A 19,822-nucleotide genomic window follows, 5' to 3' on the forward strand; every position below is an offset into this window, starting at 1 on the left:
TTATAACTGTTAAAAAAAAAAAAAAAAAAAGCAAAAAAGCAGTTTCAACCTGATAAAAACTCACAATGTAGTGTCGCTTATGAACTTAAAAGAATGGCAATGACAACTATTCTTGGTCACTCATTTCCAAGATTTGCAGATTTCACATAATAATAAATAGCCTTTCAGGGTAAATACAAAGCCACATATCGACAGTCCCATCTCTTGCTATCTCTAGTATTCCTGCAGTAATTACTGAGCGTGTACAGGACACAAGGCATTGAGCTAGAAATAGTCATAGGAAGACACCTCAGCACTCCATTCAAAGACCATCCAATTCAGGAAGGGGAAAGGTGCTACTTCCTTGCTCTGCACTTGACTTTAATTAGTTTTCTGACCTTGGGTAAGTCACTTTTCCTGTGTCATCCAGTCACTTAACACTTTTTTACGGAGGGCTGCCCATGGGCCAGGCACAAGACAGACTGAGGAAGGACTTAGCCTTCATGGAGCTGATGTCACAGTAGGTCAGACATACATTAAAGAATTGAACCCAGAGATAAATACATCTACAGATTGTGCAAAGTATAATAAAAAGAATTTGATGTGAAAGGATATTTAAAACCTTGGCCCCTGATTTATTCTGCCCGTCCTCGGAGGCTTATCCGAGAGGCTTATCTAAGGAAGTGAAATTCAAGCTGGTCCCCCTGTGGACAAAGAGCCAAAGAGGGACCGTTAACAGGTTTGAGGAACGTGAGGTCAGTGTGGCTGGAAAGCACAGATCAAAGGGAAGGAGGGCAGCAGGTGGGACTTTAAGAGCTGGAAACAGCACAGCCTACATCCTGTAAAGCCTTATGGACGTGTTACGAATTCTGGACTTGATCCTGAATGAAATGAAAGATCTCTGAAGGATGTTAGGCAACTGAATGGCGTGATCAGATCTGTATTTTTAACAGTGACCTGGGCTGACGTGGAACGAGGAGACTGGCAGAAAAAGATGTGGCAATTAGACGTAACAGACTAGACATTCACGCAATGAACTGTAGACAGGAAACCACAGTACCCAACAAAAAGAGAGAAGACAGAATACGTTCTATCACACACTGCCAGTTATGTAACGACGGCCTGGCCAGAACACATGTGAGTAGAAGGATATATACTAAACCCCTGAAAGTGGTTGCTCTGGAATGCCTGCACAGGAACTGTAACAAGGAGCAGGTGTTAAGGGCATAAACAGCTGGGTGAAACAACAGAGTGGCCTCCATCACTCCTCCAGTGATGTCAGCAGGCTAGGAAGTGCCAGTACGAGAAACAGGAAATCCTGTCCCCGGTTCCCGTGTGGGCATGCACTGAGGGAGTAGCATTTGAGATGAATCTTAGTGGAATAAGCAGGGGTGTGATAATAAGGGATGAAAAGTTTTATTTCAGACACAGCATGAACAAAGCAAATATTTGCAAAATACAGAGAATGTTTGAGCAGAGGGGTTCAGTTTAGTTTGGCTAGAATATAATTACAATAATAAAAAAGCAAAGGGAGGAGAAAGACTGTAAAAATAGGTTGGATCTAGATACTGATAACTTTGCATGCCCTTTGCATTGACCTTCTCCTTAGTAATAAATTCTGCACCATGTTTGCAGCAGGAAAGAGATGGGAAATACAGGTGTATGGTAGATTTAAAAACTGTATAGAACAGACTGAATGGGGAGAAGAGAGTTGAGGAATTTGAAGCAGAGAGACCAGGTACAGGGTTCCTACAGCAGCCCAGGAAAACGTAACCAGACAGAAAGGTACATAGAAGTCCAGGATAAGAGATTACGAGGACTCAAACATGCATTTCCAGGAAGAAAGGGAAAAGTCAGAAGTAGAGTGTGGGCAAGTCATCATCTGGCTTCGCCAGGAGGACCACAGGAAATTCTGTGGTGAAGAAGAGGAAGATGTCAAAGAACTCAGGAAATTACAGATAGAATTGAGAGAGAATTGAGATCTCTTTATGAGGAAAGAAATTTAAAACAAGTAATTAGAACAAAATGAGGGTTGCTGGAGGGGAGGTGGGGGGGGATGGGGTAACTGGGTGATGGGCATTAAGGAGGGCAGTGATGTGATGAGCGCTGAGTGTTATAAACAACTGATGAATCACGGAACTCTACATCTGAAACTAATGATGTACTATATGTTGGCTAATTGAATTTAAATTAAAAATAAATTAATTTTAAAAATTTAAAAAAATAAAACAAGTCATTAGAAATTCAATTTTAAACACCTTCACTGCAGAGTGCTAGCAGAATATGCAGGTGGATGAATTAAGAAGGAAACAGGAATGCAAGATAGGAGTAAATGAACCAGAGATGGACCAGATGAATATGAGACGAATAACTGGTAGATTGCTGGAGTACAGCAAACTTGGGTTTGAACTGATGCTGATATTATGCATTGCACACTATTGTCTTTTATAATTTTAATCAGTTTATCCACACAATAAATATTATTTTAGCACTTCTTAAGTACAGGATGATACAAGGAGCTGGGGTTATAGCAGTGAAGAATAAAACACAGCACCCATTCTTGTCACTCTTATAGTGAGAGGTTTTCACATTCAATATTAACTAAGCAACTACTAAGTTCAGAGGATTGGGGACAGGCAGATGAGCAAGATGTGCCCCTTGCTGTATTGTGAGTACCAAGAGAGCGACAGAGACACCCAAAGGAAGGAGACTCCACAGAGGACACTGGACCTGGCTCCTAAGGAATGATTAGAAGTCCATCAAAGTACATTCATATGGACTATCGGCTCCTTTAGTTCTGATCTCAACTCTGGGAGGGTCAAGTAAACAGCTCCTATTAAAGATGTGTTTCTTTGGGGATATTCTGACCTATTTAGCAAGATAAGAAAAGGACAGTTTGGTCATCCTGTCAATCCGTGTGTTCCTCTTTCCAGTATCACTGCTTCGTTTGAATTATGTCTTTTTATTTAGCTCTAGGTGGAAGAACCAAGTATTCTATGAGAAGATTGGTCTTTCAGGGGTGTGAAATGGTGTGTTTGTTGAACAAAATATACAGTGTCTAACACATTATGATTAATTCAGGCAAATATATTCTCTAAAGAGAAGTCTTCATTTTACTCTGTCTACAAAGAAGTGGATTTAGTAAATAGGTTAAAACAAAGGTTCTCTGTCAATAAGACTTTTCCACAATATTATAAAGGTGGCAAAGATCTCTCTCTTTGACAAAAGGGCTTTTACTTTCCCAAACACCAGTGAATATAAATAACAAGCAAAATAGTTTTCAGTTAGATTCAGGGTTTGATATTAATATACTCTAAAGGATTTAAATTTTAGCTGAGTTTAAAACTAACAACCAACATGTTAAAAGTTAATTATTATTCCCCAAATTAAGTGCTTTATTTTGCAGAGCATGCATTGTGCCTCCTAAGAAAATAGGCATTTTGTTTTCTGTTTAATTATCCGCTTTTTTCTGTCGATCAGTGTCAGTAATTTGTCAAAAAAGAGTCAAGGACACCCTGCTTTCGTATCCATGCAAATAGGATTCAATTATCCCCAATGAGTTTGCAAAACTTGCGTAAGTCATTAATTTGAAAACCATGAGAATTAACGCAGGGGAATTTGGAGTTGCTGTCAAAGACATTTTAAAATTACTCCCATTTAAACTTTGATTATTAACACTCAGAAAATGCCTAGTGCAGCTAATTTTAACTACTACAAACGATAACTTATATCATAAAAAACACAACTGGTCAACTCTATTATCTTAGGTCTAGCATAATTTTGTCTAAAACTTAACCTTTCTTTAGATTAAAATATGACTATATCAGACAGCTAATATGACACAAAGTAAATATGCCAGCAGAGTAGGAAATGATCTCGCTGGGTGCTTCAATCCCCTCTAATCCATATTACATATGTGAACACAAATAGAGGCTCATTCTCTACATGTGTGTGGAAATTTCTTCCATTCACTTGTAAGTTTAGCTCTATCTGTCCCAGAGCTCACACAATGATTTATCTTAAGCTGTCGAATATTTTTTAAATTACTCATTTAATAATGCCTCATTGATCATCCATTAAATACAAGGCCCTATGCAAGGCACTGAGTATTAAAACATGTCAGTAGTCCAGGGACTGGATCAGCTCATAATATAGTAAAATGCATTTCATTTTGATTGACAATTATACAATCACTATAGTGAATTGATCATTTATGAGAGGCACGCCTCTATGCTAAGTGTTTTATTTCTTTTTATAGATAGAATAAACGATCACATCTACCGCACACTCTCTGCTCTCCCATATTCTCGCTATCCACCTTACATCAGGCTCCCTGCCTTACCACTCCACTAAAAATGCTCCTAACAGTAACCTCCACCCTACTAAATGCACTGTCGAGTTGTCAACCCTCATCTTCCTCCACCAAGCAGCAGCAGAGGACACAGTTGGTAACATCCCCTTTTGAGAAACACTTCCTTCACTTGGGTTCCAGGCCTTCACATCCTCCTGACTTTCCTGCCATCCTCTGGCTGAGTCTTCCTTATCTCCCTGACTCAATTTCAAGATGATGCAGGTCTCAGGTCTCAGACTTCCTATTTGCTTATTTTCTATATCCACTGTCTTGATTTTACTTATTCTTACAGTTTTACACTCTAGACACACATACACATGTACACACTGAGGACTATCAAATTCACATATCTGTTCCTTGCACACCACCTTTATATTTAATATCTTCACTCTTACGTCTAGTAGGAGCCTCAAGCTTCTATCTGTAGTCAGCCTCTGTTCTTTCTCCCATCAGTCCCCTCATGAAGGCCCCCAACTCTCTCTCCACTCTCAGGAAATGAAGACCTGATCCTTCTCCTTGCTCAGATGAATACCTTGGAAACATCCCTGATTCCAAAACTTCTCTCAAACTCCACATCTAATCTGTGAGCAACATCTGCCTTTAAAAATACATCTAAAGGACTCTTGGTTTTGGCTCAGGTCATGATCTCAGGGTCCTGAGATCGAGCCCCACACCCGCCTCCACCTCAGCGGGGAGTCTGCTCAACCAACTGAGCCACCCAGGCACCCCTGGTCTTTTTTTTTTTTTCTATAGGAAATGAAACACGTTTATTTCAACATATACACATCACATAAACATATATATGTTATGAAGTACTCTGAACCTTCAAAATTAGTTTGGATATTTGAATATGAGAAGGAATATCTTTATTCATTTGAAACAAACAAAATTATTCATAGTATGGTTGGTAGAACACACATTAGAGTAAAAAAGGTAATATATGCTGGGTGATAAAGTTGTTATTAATAATGGAATCAGAGAAATCTAGAGTTATGCCTTCCAACATTCCTTACATAATCACTACAAACCTACTGTATGCCAATTTCTATATAAAGGATGCTAGGAAATGTTTACCATTTAGTCATGGTAGCTGCTTTCAAGTCATCCACATACCATCTAAAAGAGTAGACAGACATAAACAAGGAATTGTAACAGAGCATAGTGATTCCAAACTAGAAGCTTAGTACAAACTATAGTGACAACTCAATGAGGAAGTAACCAACTTTATTTAGGATGCGAGAATCAGAGAGATTATACTTAACGTCTTGAATGATAAGTAGTTGGTCATTAGGCAAAAAGCAGATGAGTGTTCAATGCAGAAGACATAGCTTGAACAAGATGAAACACAATGTGTTCGGGAAATCCTAGGTAGTTGGCTGGAACCATATTACTGAGTTTGGATTTTAGCCTGTAGGTATTATGGGGTATTGAGGTATTTTATAGTTTCAGTAGGAAACGGCATACTTGATTTGCTATTCAGAAAGTCAACTGAAGGAAGAGGATTAGGAAGTGAAAGACACTAGAAAGGAAAGCTCTCAGGAGTCAAGCAACGTATTCCAAGGAAAAGCTGCAAGAAAGCATGAACTAGAGCACTGGTGGCGGACCTCTACCAGTGAAGAGAGATGTGAAAGCGCCTTCAAAGGTGGAACTGACAGGACTTAGTGCCCCGTTTGCTGTGTGAGGCTAGAAATCATCTAAGATAATGCCGACACTTATCTCAAACAGAATGGCAAGAAGTTCTAATAAAAAAAAGAGGGTGTGGGAGAAGTAACAGGGGGCAGTCAGAAGAGACATGAGAAACAGAACAATGAGTTTGCTTTTTGATATGTGAAACACTGAGCTTATGGGAGGATAGCGTATATATGAGCCTCAAAAGTAGATGCAAAATCTGGATCAAACACGGAGCATCGAACCTTTCCAGAAGACCTGCGTTTCCCCCTCTTCTCTGTGCTCCTGTGTGCTCACGCTGTCCTCCCCAGCTCAGTGTAGTGCACGTCAGCGGAACTGAGCGCTGACACCTGGCTTCAGTCCCCACGCGCTGCAAGGGCTAGAGGAGGAAGACGCAAGAGCACACTGGAAAGTGATTTTCAAAGCACTTTTTTTTTTTCCTTCGAAGTTGGAGAAAGGAGGTCATCACTATCCTCTGTTCATCCATTTCTTCTAATTTCATCTACCAGCCGAAGCTCCGAGGAACAGGGGGGTCAGGATTCATCATGCATAAGAAGACATGGTGCTGGGGTGCCTGGGGGGCTCAGTCGGTTAAGTGTCCCCCTTTGGCTCAGGTCGTGATCCCGGGGTCCTGGGATAGAGTCCCGTGTCGGGCTCCCTGCTCAGCAGGGAGTCTCCCTCTCCCTCTGCTGCCACCCCTCCCCCTCTGCTTGTGCTCTCTCTCTCTCAAATAAATAAATAAAATCTTAAAAAAAAAGGCGGCGTGGTGCTGTGACTGCCGTACCTGGACTCTCGCAGGTGCTGCAGTCACGTAAGCTGGGGCTACAGAGGGCTTGGTCCTCCCCAAGCAGGAAACAGATAATCAACTTGCAGGCTCGGGAAGATAGCTGTCTCGATTCAAGCATCCTTTTTCCATGTGAATCCCTGGTGGTTGTGCCCTAAATCACCAACCAGCTCATCCCCCGGCTGCAAATCTGGATTCCTTACCCCCTTGCTATGCCTGATCTTTCCATTTCTATGAATTTCCTGATGTTTTGTGTTCTGCTTTCTCTGCGTCTGTGCACTCGATGTTTGTGCCATCCTTCTGTGATCTGAACGAACATCTGTCCACGTGCTCACCCATGCCTGACCTCTCCTCTAATGCTCAGGGACTGCCTCAGCAGACGGGCGCCCACTCAACCCATTCCTTTGTGCCCCATCTCTCATGCCCACTACGGTACCAGGTGCAGCAGAAGCTGAAACTAGATGGTAGGAAAGAAGAGGGATATGGGTGCGATAACATCAGTTGTTGGAGCCACAATCCCCTCTGGGTGACTAACTTTCAATCTCACTTTTCACATTCCCCATGGAAGTATTCAGTTTTACTTCTTCTTTTCTAACAGGCAATTTTAGAGAAAAAGAAATCTACTACCTCTAAAAGAAATTATCTGTGGAAGTCATGCTATGAGTTGAGAGAAGTCTGACCCCCCAAGGGGAATACTTTCCAAGTTACATTAATAAAACTGCTACTATAAAATGCAGCAAGTCATGAAACCCAGAAGTTTGATTAGGTACAGTAACAGCATCACAGTCACCCATGGGTCTATATTATACTACATTACAAGTTAAATTATGAAATTTTGCTGAACATATATGCAATGCGGGGTATCAGCTGCTACTCAAATGTTGTTCTTACGTACTTCTTTCTATGTCCATCGTATTTAGCTTTTCCTAAAGTTTCTTGTTTTCCTAGTGTCCCTCTTCCCAAATTTCACTCCAAATTAAATACTAGATGCAACACTTATTCAACATTTGATATGTCATATGTGTTTTTCAGAAACATACATGATTAACATGCAGGTGTTATGAAGTGTTGAGGCATTGAATAGTTTTAGGAGCATCATACAATTTCTGAAGCATGTTCTTATCTAAAAAAAATAGATCCTCACATAATCTGTTAAAACCATCAGGGTAGGCGCCTGGGTGGCTCAGTCGTTAAGCGTCTGCCTTCGGCTCAGGTCATGATCCCAGGGTCCTGGGATCGAGCCCCGCATTGGGCTTCTGCTCCCCGGGAAGCCTGCTTCTCCCTCTCCCACTCCCCCTGCTTGTGTTCTCTCTCTCGCTGTCAAATAAATAAACAAAATCTTAAAAAAAAAAAACAACTGTTAGGGTAAATATTACTATTCCTATCCTGAACAAAGAAACAAAGGTCCATAAGAACTCATGCCAATGATAAAAAGCATTCCATAGTTCCTGTGAAATTAGGCACCCTGAGACTATTCCACTATCCCATATTATTTTTCTATTTCTATTTCTTATATTTCTTTTATTATTTATCATCATCTACTACACTATCCATGCAACTTATCTTATTTCTGTTTATCTCCCCACACACACTAGAGTGGAATGCAAGCTCCATCCGGCGGAGTTTGGCTGTGTTTGCTTCTGTGTTGGCTGAATCAAGAAAAATACTTGGCATACAGGAGACATTCAATACACTTACTGAAGGAATTAACAAAAAAGTTGAAAGGGAACTCCTCGTTAGTAATAACAGACGCCTGAAAATGGTGGACAAATGGCGTCAAATCATTACAGCTAGTATTCATTGAGCACTTAGCAAACAGCAAGTGCTGTGCCCACAGGCATGATCTTGTGATGGAGTTCATCACAGTGGGTAAGAGAAAATCAACTCCATGGTGAGACTCCTTGAGTCTAAATCGCAAGTCCACATTTATTAGCTTATAGCTGCCCTCAGAAAAGTCACAGAATCTTTTCAACTTTCAACTCTTAAACTTTAACATAGGAGTGATAAAAATACGACCTAATAACACTTTCGCAAGGATAAAACCTTGTAAATCTATTATAATTGCTCAGGTAAATGATGCTAACTTAGGTAACGGTAATTCTTATTAAAGCCAATGTGCTATGTATGATTGTTATCCCCATTTTACAAAGGAGGAGTGTGAAGTGTAATATGGTTAGGAAATTTGCCGAAGATCACAGGGCAAACTATAACCTCAGATCATCCTGACACCGCAGCTCACATTCTTAACCTCACCAATACCCAGCCACTGGGAAAATAATTTTTAAATAAAAAAAAATATATGTATCTTCTGCCACCACAAGAACACTATAGTCTACTAACATCTTAATTAAAAGCTATATATATTTATTCCATTTTTATTTTTTTACGATTTTTTTTTTAATTTTATTATGTTATGTTAGTCACCATACATTACATCATTAGTTTTTGATGTAGTGATCCACGATCCATTGCTTGCGTATAACACCCAGTGCTCCATGCAGTATGTACCCTCCTTAATACCCATCACCAGGTTAACACATCCCCCCACCCCCCTCCCCTCTAAAACCCTCAGATTGTTTCTCAGAGTCCATAGTCTCTCATGGTTCATCTCTCCCTCCGATCTGCCCCCCTTCATCTTTCCCTTCCTTCTCCTAATGTCCTCCATGCTATTCTTTATGTTCCACAATAAGTGAAATCATATGATAACTGACTTTCTCTGCTTGACTTCTTTCACTTAGCATAATCTCCTCCAGTCCCATGCATGTTGATGTAAAAGTTGGGTATTCATCCTTTCTGATGTAATATTCCATTGTATATATGGACCACATCTTCTTTATCCATTCATCTGTTGAAAGGCATCTCAGTTCTTTCCACAGTTTGGCTATTGTGGACATTGCTGCTATGAACATTGGGGTGCATATGGCCCTTCTTTTCACTACATCTGTGTCTTTGGGGTAAATACTCAGGAGTGCTATTGCTGGGTCATAGGGTAGCTCTATTTTTAATTTTTTGAGGCACCTCCACACTATTTTCCAAAGTGGCTGTACCAACTTGCATTCCCACCAACAGTGTAAGAGGGTTCCCCTTTCTCCACAACCTCTACAACATTTGTTGTTTCTTGCCTTGTCCATTTTTGCCATTCTAACTGGTGTAAAGTGGTATCGCAATGTGGTTTTGATTTGAATTTCCCTGATGGCTAATGATGATGAACATTTTTTCATGTGTCTGTTAGCCATTTGTATGTCTTCTTCGGAGAAGTGTCTGTTCATGTCTTCTGCCCATTTTTTGAACTGATTATTTGTTTTTTGGGTGTTGAGTTTGAGAAGTTCTTTATAGATCTTGGATACCAGCTCTTTATCTGTAGTGTCATTTGCAAATATCTTCTCCCATTCTGTGGGTTGCCTCTCTGTTTTGTTGACTGTTTCCTTTGCTGTGCAGAAGCTTTTTATCTTGATGAAGTCCCAAAAGTTCATTTTGCTTTTGTTTCACTAGCCTTTGGAGATGCATCTTGAAAGAAGTTGCTGTGGACGATGTCAAAGAGGTTACTGCCTATGTTCTCCTCTAGGATTTTGATGGATTCCTGTCTCACATTGAGGTCTTTCACCCATTTTGAGTTTATCTTTGTGTATGGTGTGAGAGAATGGTCAAGTTTTTTTTATGATTTTTATCTTTTTTTAAAGATTTTATTTATTTATTTGAGAGAGAGAGAGAGAGAGAGTACAAGCAGAGAGTAGGGACAGAGGGAGAGAGATAAGCAGACTCCCCAATGAGCAGGGAGCCTGATGCGGTGATTGATCCTGAGCCGAAGGCAGACACCTAACCTAATGAGCCACCCAGGTGCCCCTATTTGTTCCATTTTTAAACTTAGGTTGTGTGCTGAAAAGAATCTGAGTTTGCAGGCAGAGAAGTGAACATAATATATTCAAGAACATGGTTAAATTCTCTCATTGCACTGGGCCTGTATTGCAGCAAATATTTATTGAAATAAGTTGGCCTCCTACTGGGACTTAAAACAAGTTTTATTAAACAAGAATTTCCATTGGAATGGTATTTGCTATTTAGGGTTTCACCAGCATGTAATATAATCTCCAAACCAGGAATTTAGTTAGATCTTAAGTGAGTTTGAAAAGGACATACAGATGCATAGAATATATAACAATACATCAATCACACACGTGTTGATCATGATTTGGGTTATTCTCTCCTCATCCCTTTTTTCTCTCCCTCCCACTCCCTCTCTCTTTCTTTCATTCTTTACTTTGTCAGTGTGTGAATGCACATATAGAAACTTAAGAATCTGTATGTGGATGACAGTTGAGAATAGTTATCCTGAGGGTTTCATTACAGCAATGATGGATAAAGAATCATTGTCAAATAAATGCAGTATGGGACATATTTCTGTGTGGACACACTACACACACTCACAGTGGCTTGTGGGGAGAGGAAGAGACAGAGAAAGAGGAGAGGGAGAAGGAGAAAGGGAGAAGGCAGGGGAGAGAGAGGGAGGGAGAGAGAGTGAAATCTACAAAGCCAGGACACTAGGGTTTCAAATTCTCTGGGGAATGACATTTGTTAGGCATGTTTTCTGGAAGTCTATAGCCTAGCTGCCTGGAATAAATACACTTGGCTATTCTCTTTTCCTTTCCCCATAATAGGGTCAGTGGGGTGAGCTCTTATTTATAGAGGAAACTGGTTCCAGGAAATTGGGTAGGTGGTTACAGTGGAGTCTGTTTGTAATGTGAGCTAAAGGTTTCACACTTTATACTCTTGAACAGAGAGAAAGAGAGATTTCTTGCATTATTTCTTCCTACCTATATCCTCCTACCAAAAATTTGACATTATCTTTCCCTTGAACTATATTCTGATTTGAATCCCAGATGTTGATTGTTTTCTTTTTATAAAATTCAATCAATTCTTATATGTGCTTTTTTAAAGGAATGTTTATGTATTGCAACTGATTTGTATGTGTTACTAATTGTCACAATAAATAAACTGTCAAAAAACATTTTTGTATCATCATCATCATCATGATCATCATTATCACCACCACCATCCCATTATAGGGATTTTTCTTTTTTTCTTTTACTTTTTACTTTTTTTTTTTTACTTTTTTTTGTAGATCAGGTATAATCAGAAATCAGCTAAAGATGAATACCAAAATTGAGCCACATAACAAGGGCATTCTTAGGAATCAAGACAAAGCTGTCATGCCACAGCTAGAAACATGTGGAGATGAGGATATAATTAAAGCAAGGAGATAAAGGAAGACTAGAAATACCAGTGAACAGTGTTGGAGAAGGTAAAGAGAAAGGAAAGTGGGGACTCCATAGACCACAGGCGGAGGGCTGCTGGGAGGCAGAAGGGCTCACATGTCTAAAGCCTTTGTCTTCGGTGACTATAATTCTCTTCTGCTTGGTTCAGGCATATATCTTCAAATTCTGTCTGCCTTTCTAAACAGCTAAGTAATTTTTTACACTTGGCAATATGAATTTACAATAAGAGTTGAAAAATTATTTCCAGGAGATGGGAGGGAATGGTACTCTAATGAATGAACACAAGCTGTTCACTCAGCAGTGTTCTCCACTGTAATACTTACATTACAGTGGTGGCATTTAAACTCTAGTTCCTGGTACTTAAGTTTGATATTTGAAAGAGAAGTGTCCATTTTATTAATATTCATGTATACTATACACACACACATACACACACACACAAATGCCCCACTGCCCCACTTCCCACTGGTATATTCACATTGGTCAATTTATATGCAAATGTAACATCTAAAACTTGCATAATTTTATATGTATGAAATAATGCAAAAAAAAGTATTCCTTGGAAAGAACTCTACAGCCTGTCCTTTCCATTGACAATATAGAGTATAGCAGGTAGTTTCTAGCGAACAAAAAGATACCAGCAGGGTTCCTACTCCCAAATCTACCCTTTCGTGCTAAAATATTTGGGTGGTTCTATGCCAACTGAAAAATGGTCACCATTCAGGACCAAGCTTTCTTTCGAGTTAATCCCTAGGACTGTACTTCCATCATGTTTTCATTATAAAAACTTTAACATTGGGCTAGGGCACTTTACAAGTGTGTGATTAAGGAAGGAATGAATCCCCAAAGTTGGAGGAAGACACAATTCAACCAAGAAAATCATCTTTCCTTTTTCTGTACATCTTTCCTTTGAAAGTGTAAGCTGTCCAGAGGTGTTTTTATTTGCTGCTCTGTACCCTCATTCTGACGCTGACTTAATGGAAAGTGAGATCGACTGGAAAGTGCAATCGACTCAACACCCATCCACACTGATAAGTGTGCTTAATTGGCGCCTTCCTTCCCCTGGAGAGTATTAAGCCCCATATAAAGTGACTTATTATTTTCATTAAATACAGGTGATTAAGTCTATAAACAGGCTTTCTGTCTGTTAATAAAAAGATATCAGAACTCCCAAGAATTCAAAGTCACTGCTTTTAATAAATGCAGCTGACTGCAAAGATCTATTTATAGATTTATCAGTGATTTATAAATGGCTTAAAAGCTTTGTTCAAATCACACAAAGCACGAAAATAAATCATCTCAAGATTCACTTATAAATTGGAAAAACATAATTATGCTGAAGACTTTACAATATATGGAACGAAAATAATCACTAAAGTTGGATCATTTGGCTTTTACCAAATTAGAAACATATTTTTTTAACTCGAAAGATATTGAGCAATAGCATTCTAAATACCATATTCCTTTCTCAACAGAATACTAGACCAAGTTGAACTTTCGTTAATTGTACGGACTGATATTCTGATGTTAAAAGAACCTTGAGTGCTCCCATTGAGAGGAAATAAAGTTACAATTACTTCTTTACACTGAGCTGACATCATCTTTTATGGTATTGAAGAGTATCATATATAGGAAAACAACATGCTTTGAATGATAATGTTTCTCTTGTGAAAACATCAAAATAACATGAATTGATACAATTACATTTTCTAAGTCTTTGCTTTGAAATTTGAAAATCCCAACTCATAAATGGCTTGTAAATAATTAATCCAGAAATCTGTTCAGCTCCTACAGCACACACAAAAGAAATGCACCTCATTTTGAAAGCAAAATATGTTCTTATGTCCTACAACAGGCTAAACCTTTAAGCAGTCTAATGGATCACCGTGGGAAGCTTTACTCAGAAATGCATAAAACAAGTAAATTTTCATCAAAATGGTATTTATGAGATCTCATTCAGCCCAAGTGTCCATCTGCATAGGTTATTAAAAAGTCAAGGCGTCTAATGCGCAAGTGGCACATAGCAAAAACTTAGTCAGCATTTTCTGTTCTATGCTCTACAAATCACAATAAATCAAGAAAGAACTCAACTGTTAACACCTCTAAACTCTTACCACTGCACATCAGAGAAATGCTACAGCTAAAGAGTCTCACGTTTAAGTGACTGAATTAAAAAGGTTAAGTTTAGATAGGGTTTAGGTTTAATAGCTCTTCCCACACAGGCTGAAACATGTCCCACTATCTCAGAGTTCATTCTCCAGCATTAGGGACTTCATTTCAGAAATTTTACCAACTGATTCTGCAGATTACAAAGATCTATTATAGCCAAGTTGCCAGGCAGCGAGAAAGAGGGAGACAAGAGACATAAACATTCTCTGATAGTATTTTGATTAAGGTTGCAAATATTTAGCTACCATTCATTTAGAGGTTTGTGGCATTTGCATTTAACTTATTTTGGGGGATGACAAACTGATATGTTAGTCAAGAATTTCATTTTTGTGGAATGTTGAAAAATGACCAACACGAATATGAAAAAAGAATTTGGTGAGAGTGAGTAGATGGTGGAAAACTTAACCTGATTAGTCTAAATTAATCTATGATGAATCTAAAACCTTAATATGGGGCTAGATTCTGGGGGCAGCAGTACTGAAGGCTTCCCAGCTCAGCCTCTGGCTTTTCTTCTGAGGACAAGAGAAGAGCTGTGAATTATCACTCCACCATTCACCTACTTGAACTACAGTGCTCTTTTAATGGTATTTGAAATCCCACTAAAAACATGGGAGTGCCTGCTACTTGTGATGGCTATTAAAAACAAACAAACAAACAAAACAGTGATGTAAATGTTACAGAAAGAGAACAAGACTGAAATCCAATGTTACCTAAACTCATATACCTACAGCAAATAAAACTGAGTACACACTCACAGAATTCCTAGAGCAATGGTTCTAAACCATGGCACTGAGTTGGGATCACCTGGAATACTCATGGAAACTATCATCAATGTTCAATACCTCTCCTCCCAGGAATTCTGACACAGGGCGCCTGGGAGAAATAGCAGTAAATCTTAACAGCTCCCTATAGGAAAGGGCTTTGGCTCTGGGCTTTCCTGGGCCCTGCACAGCATGAACAAAGTTCTAGAGCTTATGGAACAGTGTACCTGAATGTCTTCAACCTTTATTCTTTTTTTCTCCTTTTTTGTTCTTTGTTTAGAAAATAAATACCTGGAAAAAGTATGTGGAATTTCATATAATTGTGATCTTCCCTTATGATAATTATGTATTTGTTTATGTATCTGAATAGTCCTCCTTGCAAGAGAGCAAATAGATTTTCTCATTATTCTTTTCAATATCTAAATCTAAATACAGAATGGAAACTTTGCAAAGTAAGTGATAACATTAGATGCAAAATACCCTGCTTTTGTCTGATGTATGATCTCAGCATTTACATGCATCTATACCGGAGATTATACCAATTTCATGAAACCCACCTTCATTTCTTAAGGTTTCCTTCTATAATTCTTGCAAAAGTTGTTCATTCAAATAACCTTCATCATAAGAATTTGCTATAAAATCCTATGATACTTTGTATCCCTGGGCCAAGCGGTTGATGGAAGGCTCTAATCACTGGAGGGACACCTGCCCACCACTATGTAGTATTTGTGGAAGACACAGAAAAGCTGCCCTGCTGTGAGAATGTTCTCTTGCAGTACGCAGGAGGGTGACTGCAGCGGGAATTTTCCTACTAGCTACAAAAATTCGTATTGTCACCCATTTCTTACCCAACGGGAAATAAATTATTGGAACATTTGCACACAGCCGGAACCAGAGTATTTGTGGACATTATGTATGTGGCCATTACGAGTGATGTGTTTTCCAAGGGTACTGACCCTACTTTTATTAAGAAATGTCCAATTTTATCTTTGATTTAAAAAATTCCTTGAGCATAAATGCAAAAACTGCTTTAAAATATTTGTTTGCTAATTCTAATATCTAGACTATCTCAAAGTTTCTATCATTTGTCTTTCCCCTAGAGAAAACATGTTTTCTTATTTGTTCGTATGGCATGTAATTTTAAATTATACCATGGACATAGTGAATTATTTGTTGTAGAAAATTCTGAATTTTTTTGTTTCCCCAAAGAGTGCTATTATTTTTTTAAGCAGGCAGTTAATGGGGCTGAACTAAAACTGCAAAAGTTGGCATCCATGGTGGGTGGCAGCTTAAATGTTTTATTAATTCTTTTCGTCTCAGCTGACCTGCTTACAATCTGCACAGCATATGCATAGGTCAAGGTTCAGGGAAAACTTCCGATGTAGAATCTGGGGTATTCCCCTTTAGTGGTATCCTTTCCAGGGTGTACTCTAAAATTTCAGTTGCTGTGGTTGTCTCAAAACTTAACTCTCTGGTTCTCCAAGCCAAGAAGACTAAAGATTTCTATGGGCCCTTTAGTTGGTCCTCTTGGTGCTAACTGGAATGTACCTTCAGACTAAAAGCTGCATAAGGAGTAAGTTCCCTTATTCTTTTTCTTTCTTTCAAATGCCAACTTCACTTCAGTTTCTATCCACATTTATATACTCGCCTGTGGTTTTGGATAGTTGTCTTTATATATATATATATTTTTTCCCCCCCAGATTTTTAAGCACTGAGATATAATTGATATATAACATTATATTAATTTTAGGGGTAAAGGTAATGATTTGATACATGTATACACTGCAAAGCCATGACTATAATCAGTTAACATGTATCACCACACGTAGTTGCAATTTTTTTTTCCTCCTGATGAAAACTTACTCTCTCAGCAACTCCTAAACATGCAATATTTCCCCCAGATTTTATAGTTGTTTTCTGTAGGGAGTTTGGTTCAACCGGATCTACTTCATCATATCTGGAAGTTTATATTAAGGATGTTGTTGTGCCAATTAATCAGATAGCAAGAAAAGAGTCTAAGCATATAAAGAACTGAATTGGATAAAAATGAAATGAATTCAATTTTAACAGCCATGTATCTCAGTTGACATCTTTCCACGAGTTTCTCTGCAAGAACTCTGGGGAGTTTTAAGTTTATTGGGATTAATATCATGGATATTAAACGAGCAATGGATTTGGGACATTGTTACAAAGTAAAATGAATGAGAAAATTATTAGCCAAGATTGACACTAATAAGATGTATTCTTTCTTTAGCCTCCACAGGCATGTACACCAGGTTTGCTTAAATCCTTGAAAGAAAAGGGCACCATCAGGTAATTATTGTGAGGTAAGAACAAAATCATCATCATATAAGCAGTGATTATAAGGATGTTGAGTCACCTGAATTTGAAATGGACATTTACTTATTTGTTTGCCCTATAATTAAGATAAATTATCTTTTTTATTTAAATTAAATTAACATATAGTGTATTATTAGTTTCAGAGGTAGAGGTCAGCAATTCATCAGTCATTACATCACGTGCTCATTACATCACGTGCCCTCCTTCATGCCCATCACCCAGCTACCCCACCCCCCCTTACCCACCTCCCCCTCCAGCAACCCTCAGTTTGTTTCCTATGATTAAGAGTCCCTTATGGTTTGTCTCCCTCTCTGATTTCATCTTGTTTTATTTTTCCCTCTCTTCCCCTATGATCCTCTGTTTTGTTTCTTAAATTTTGCATATGAGTGAGATCATATGATAATTGTCTTTCTCTGACTGATGTATTTCGCTTAGCATAATACCCTCTAGCTCCATCCACGTCATTGCAAATGGCAAGATTCCATCCTTTCTGATGGCTGAGTAATATTCCATTGTGTGTGTGTGTGTGTGTGTGTGTGTGTGTGTGTGTGTGTGTATGTATATATAGACCACACCTTCTTTATCCATTCATCTGTTGATGGACATCTGGGCTCTTTCCATAGTTTGGCTACTGTGGACATTGCTGCTATAAACGTTGGGGTGCAGGTGCCCCTTCGGATCCCTACATTTGTCTCTTTGGAATACCTAAGGATAAATTATCTTTTAACTTAATGTTATCAAATCTTATGACCTCATTCTTCAAAAAGAAAGCTAGAATCTTTCAAAAATTAAAAGAAAAGCAGATATGCTTACCCTATAAATAAATGCCAATGTTAGTACCTTCCTTAACACAGTATTACTTAAAAAAAAAAAAAAAATCACATGCACAACGGCACCTGAGTGGCTTAGTTGGTTAAGTGTCTGCCTTTGGCTTAGGTCCTGATCTTAGGGGCCTGGGGTCAAGCCCTGCATCAGGCTCCCTGCTCAGCAGAGAGTCTGCTTCTCCCTCTCCCTCTGTGATCTCCCTTGTTCTCACTCAAATAAATTAAAATAAAATCTGTTTAAAAATCACACAGAAAACAAAATAAAAAAACATCAGTTAAACTGGATATTAAGCTAAAAAGAATTTTTAAAACTATTACAATTTTTATTTGGCTTTTGGGACTATACAACAAGCTTGACCAAAAACTGAGCCAGCATCTTTTTCTGCTGCTGTCTTCATCCTTAAGAATGTTCTAATTATTTATTTTTGAGTGAAAATATTTCCTACAAGGGAAATGCCTGCATACTTAGACCACTGATGAGGACCAGGTTGTCCAGTCCTTGAATAAAGTCCCTCGGCTGCTTTCTGCCAGAAACTTCACCCAGCCATTGCCAAACAACAAAATTACAAGACCATCAGCACATGAAGAAGTTGGCAATTCTGGACTTTTTAGAACACAGTAGAGAGGTTGTTGAACACTATTTCTTGGAACATGACTTCCTTTGGGACATCTATAAGGGCTTGCATTAAATCCTGCGTGTGGTAAGAACAATACTCCGGTCCCACTGAATATGTGCTTTTTCTCATTCATGGATAAAAAGTCAAAATACATTTATTTTTTTTTAAGATTTTATTTATTTATTTGACAGAGAGAGACACAGCGAGAGAGGGAACACAAGCAGGGGGAGTGGGAGAGGGAGAAGCAGGCTTCCCGCCGAGCAGGGAACCCGATGTGGGGCTCGATCCCAGGACCCTGGGATCATGACCTGAGCCGAAGGCAGACGCTTAACGACTGAGCCGCCCAGGCGCCCCTCAAAATACATTTAAAGCCCATTAGTGATGTAAGAGCCCTATGAATTGGAGACCATGGTAACTAAGTCTGAACACAAGAACAGCTTTGACTGTTTTCAGTGTATTCACTCACTGCAAGGTGTGCAGGTAGTCAAGAAGTACGCTGTAGAACAAGGAAATTATAAGCCAGGTTTGAGCACCATAAAGACTTCTGGATGAAAGAGAGAGAAATGAATGTGATTCTCTATTTGTTGTTCATTTGTTTATGGTAATAAATGAAGGCAAAACGGTAAGAAGTGACAGAAATCTAAGTGTATAAGAGAAATCTAAATGCCCAAGTATAGGATATATGGTCAAGAAGAAAACATTGATGAGTAACTCTATGCTAAGAGGGTTATTCCTTTTAAGAAAAAAAGCAGCAGTACAAACTGGAGCCTTGAGATTAAGTGGAGTGAATGTCTTGTCTTTGGTTCTGTGTCAGTCAGAAAAGGTTACGCTACAGTAACAAATGACCCCAATATGTCAGTGGCCCACAGTGAAGGTTTATTTCTAGCATATATTACCTGTCAATATTGAGTTGGCTGCAACTCTGTTCCACATCACTTCACCACTGAACCCCGGCTGATGGAGCAGGGTCTATTTTGAACACTGCTGATTCTCATGACAGAGCAAAACGGTCAACCACATGCTGGCTCTTCAAGCTTCTGCTTAGAAATGACATAC

The 19,822-nt window shown here is 38.9% G+C and overlaps 1 long non-coding RNA gene across 1 annotated transcript in view; it reads right to left on the reverse strand.

The window, feature by feature from the left end:
- Positions 1-19,822, reverse strand: part of LOC118543057 (uncharacterized) — a 388,715-nt gene that overhangs the window by 319,836 nt on the left and 49,057 nt on the right. The gene's annotated exons all lie outside the window — the stretch shown is intronic.

Source organism: Halichoerus grypus, chromosome 11, assembly GCF_964656455.1.
Source record: "Halichoerus grypus chromosome 11, mHalGry1.hap1.1, whole genome shotgun sequence".
Taxonomy (NCBI): Eukaryota; Metazoa; Chordata; class Mammalia; order Carnivora; family Phocidae; genus Halichoerus; species Halichoerus grypus.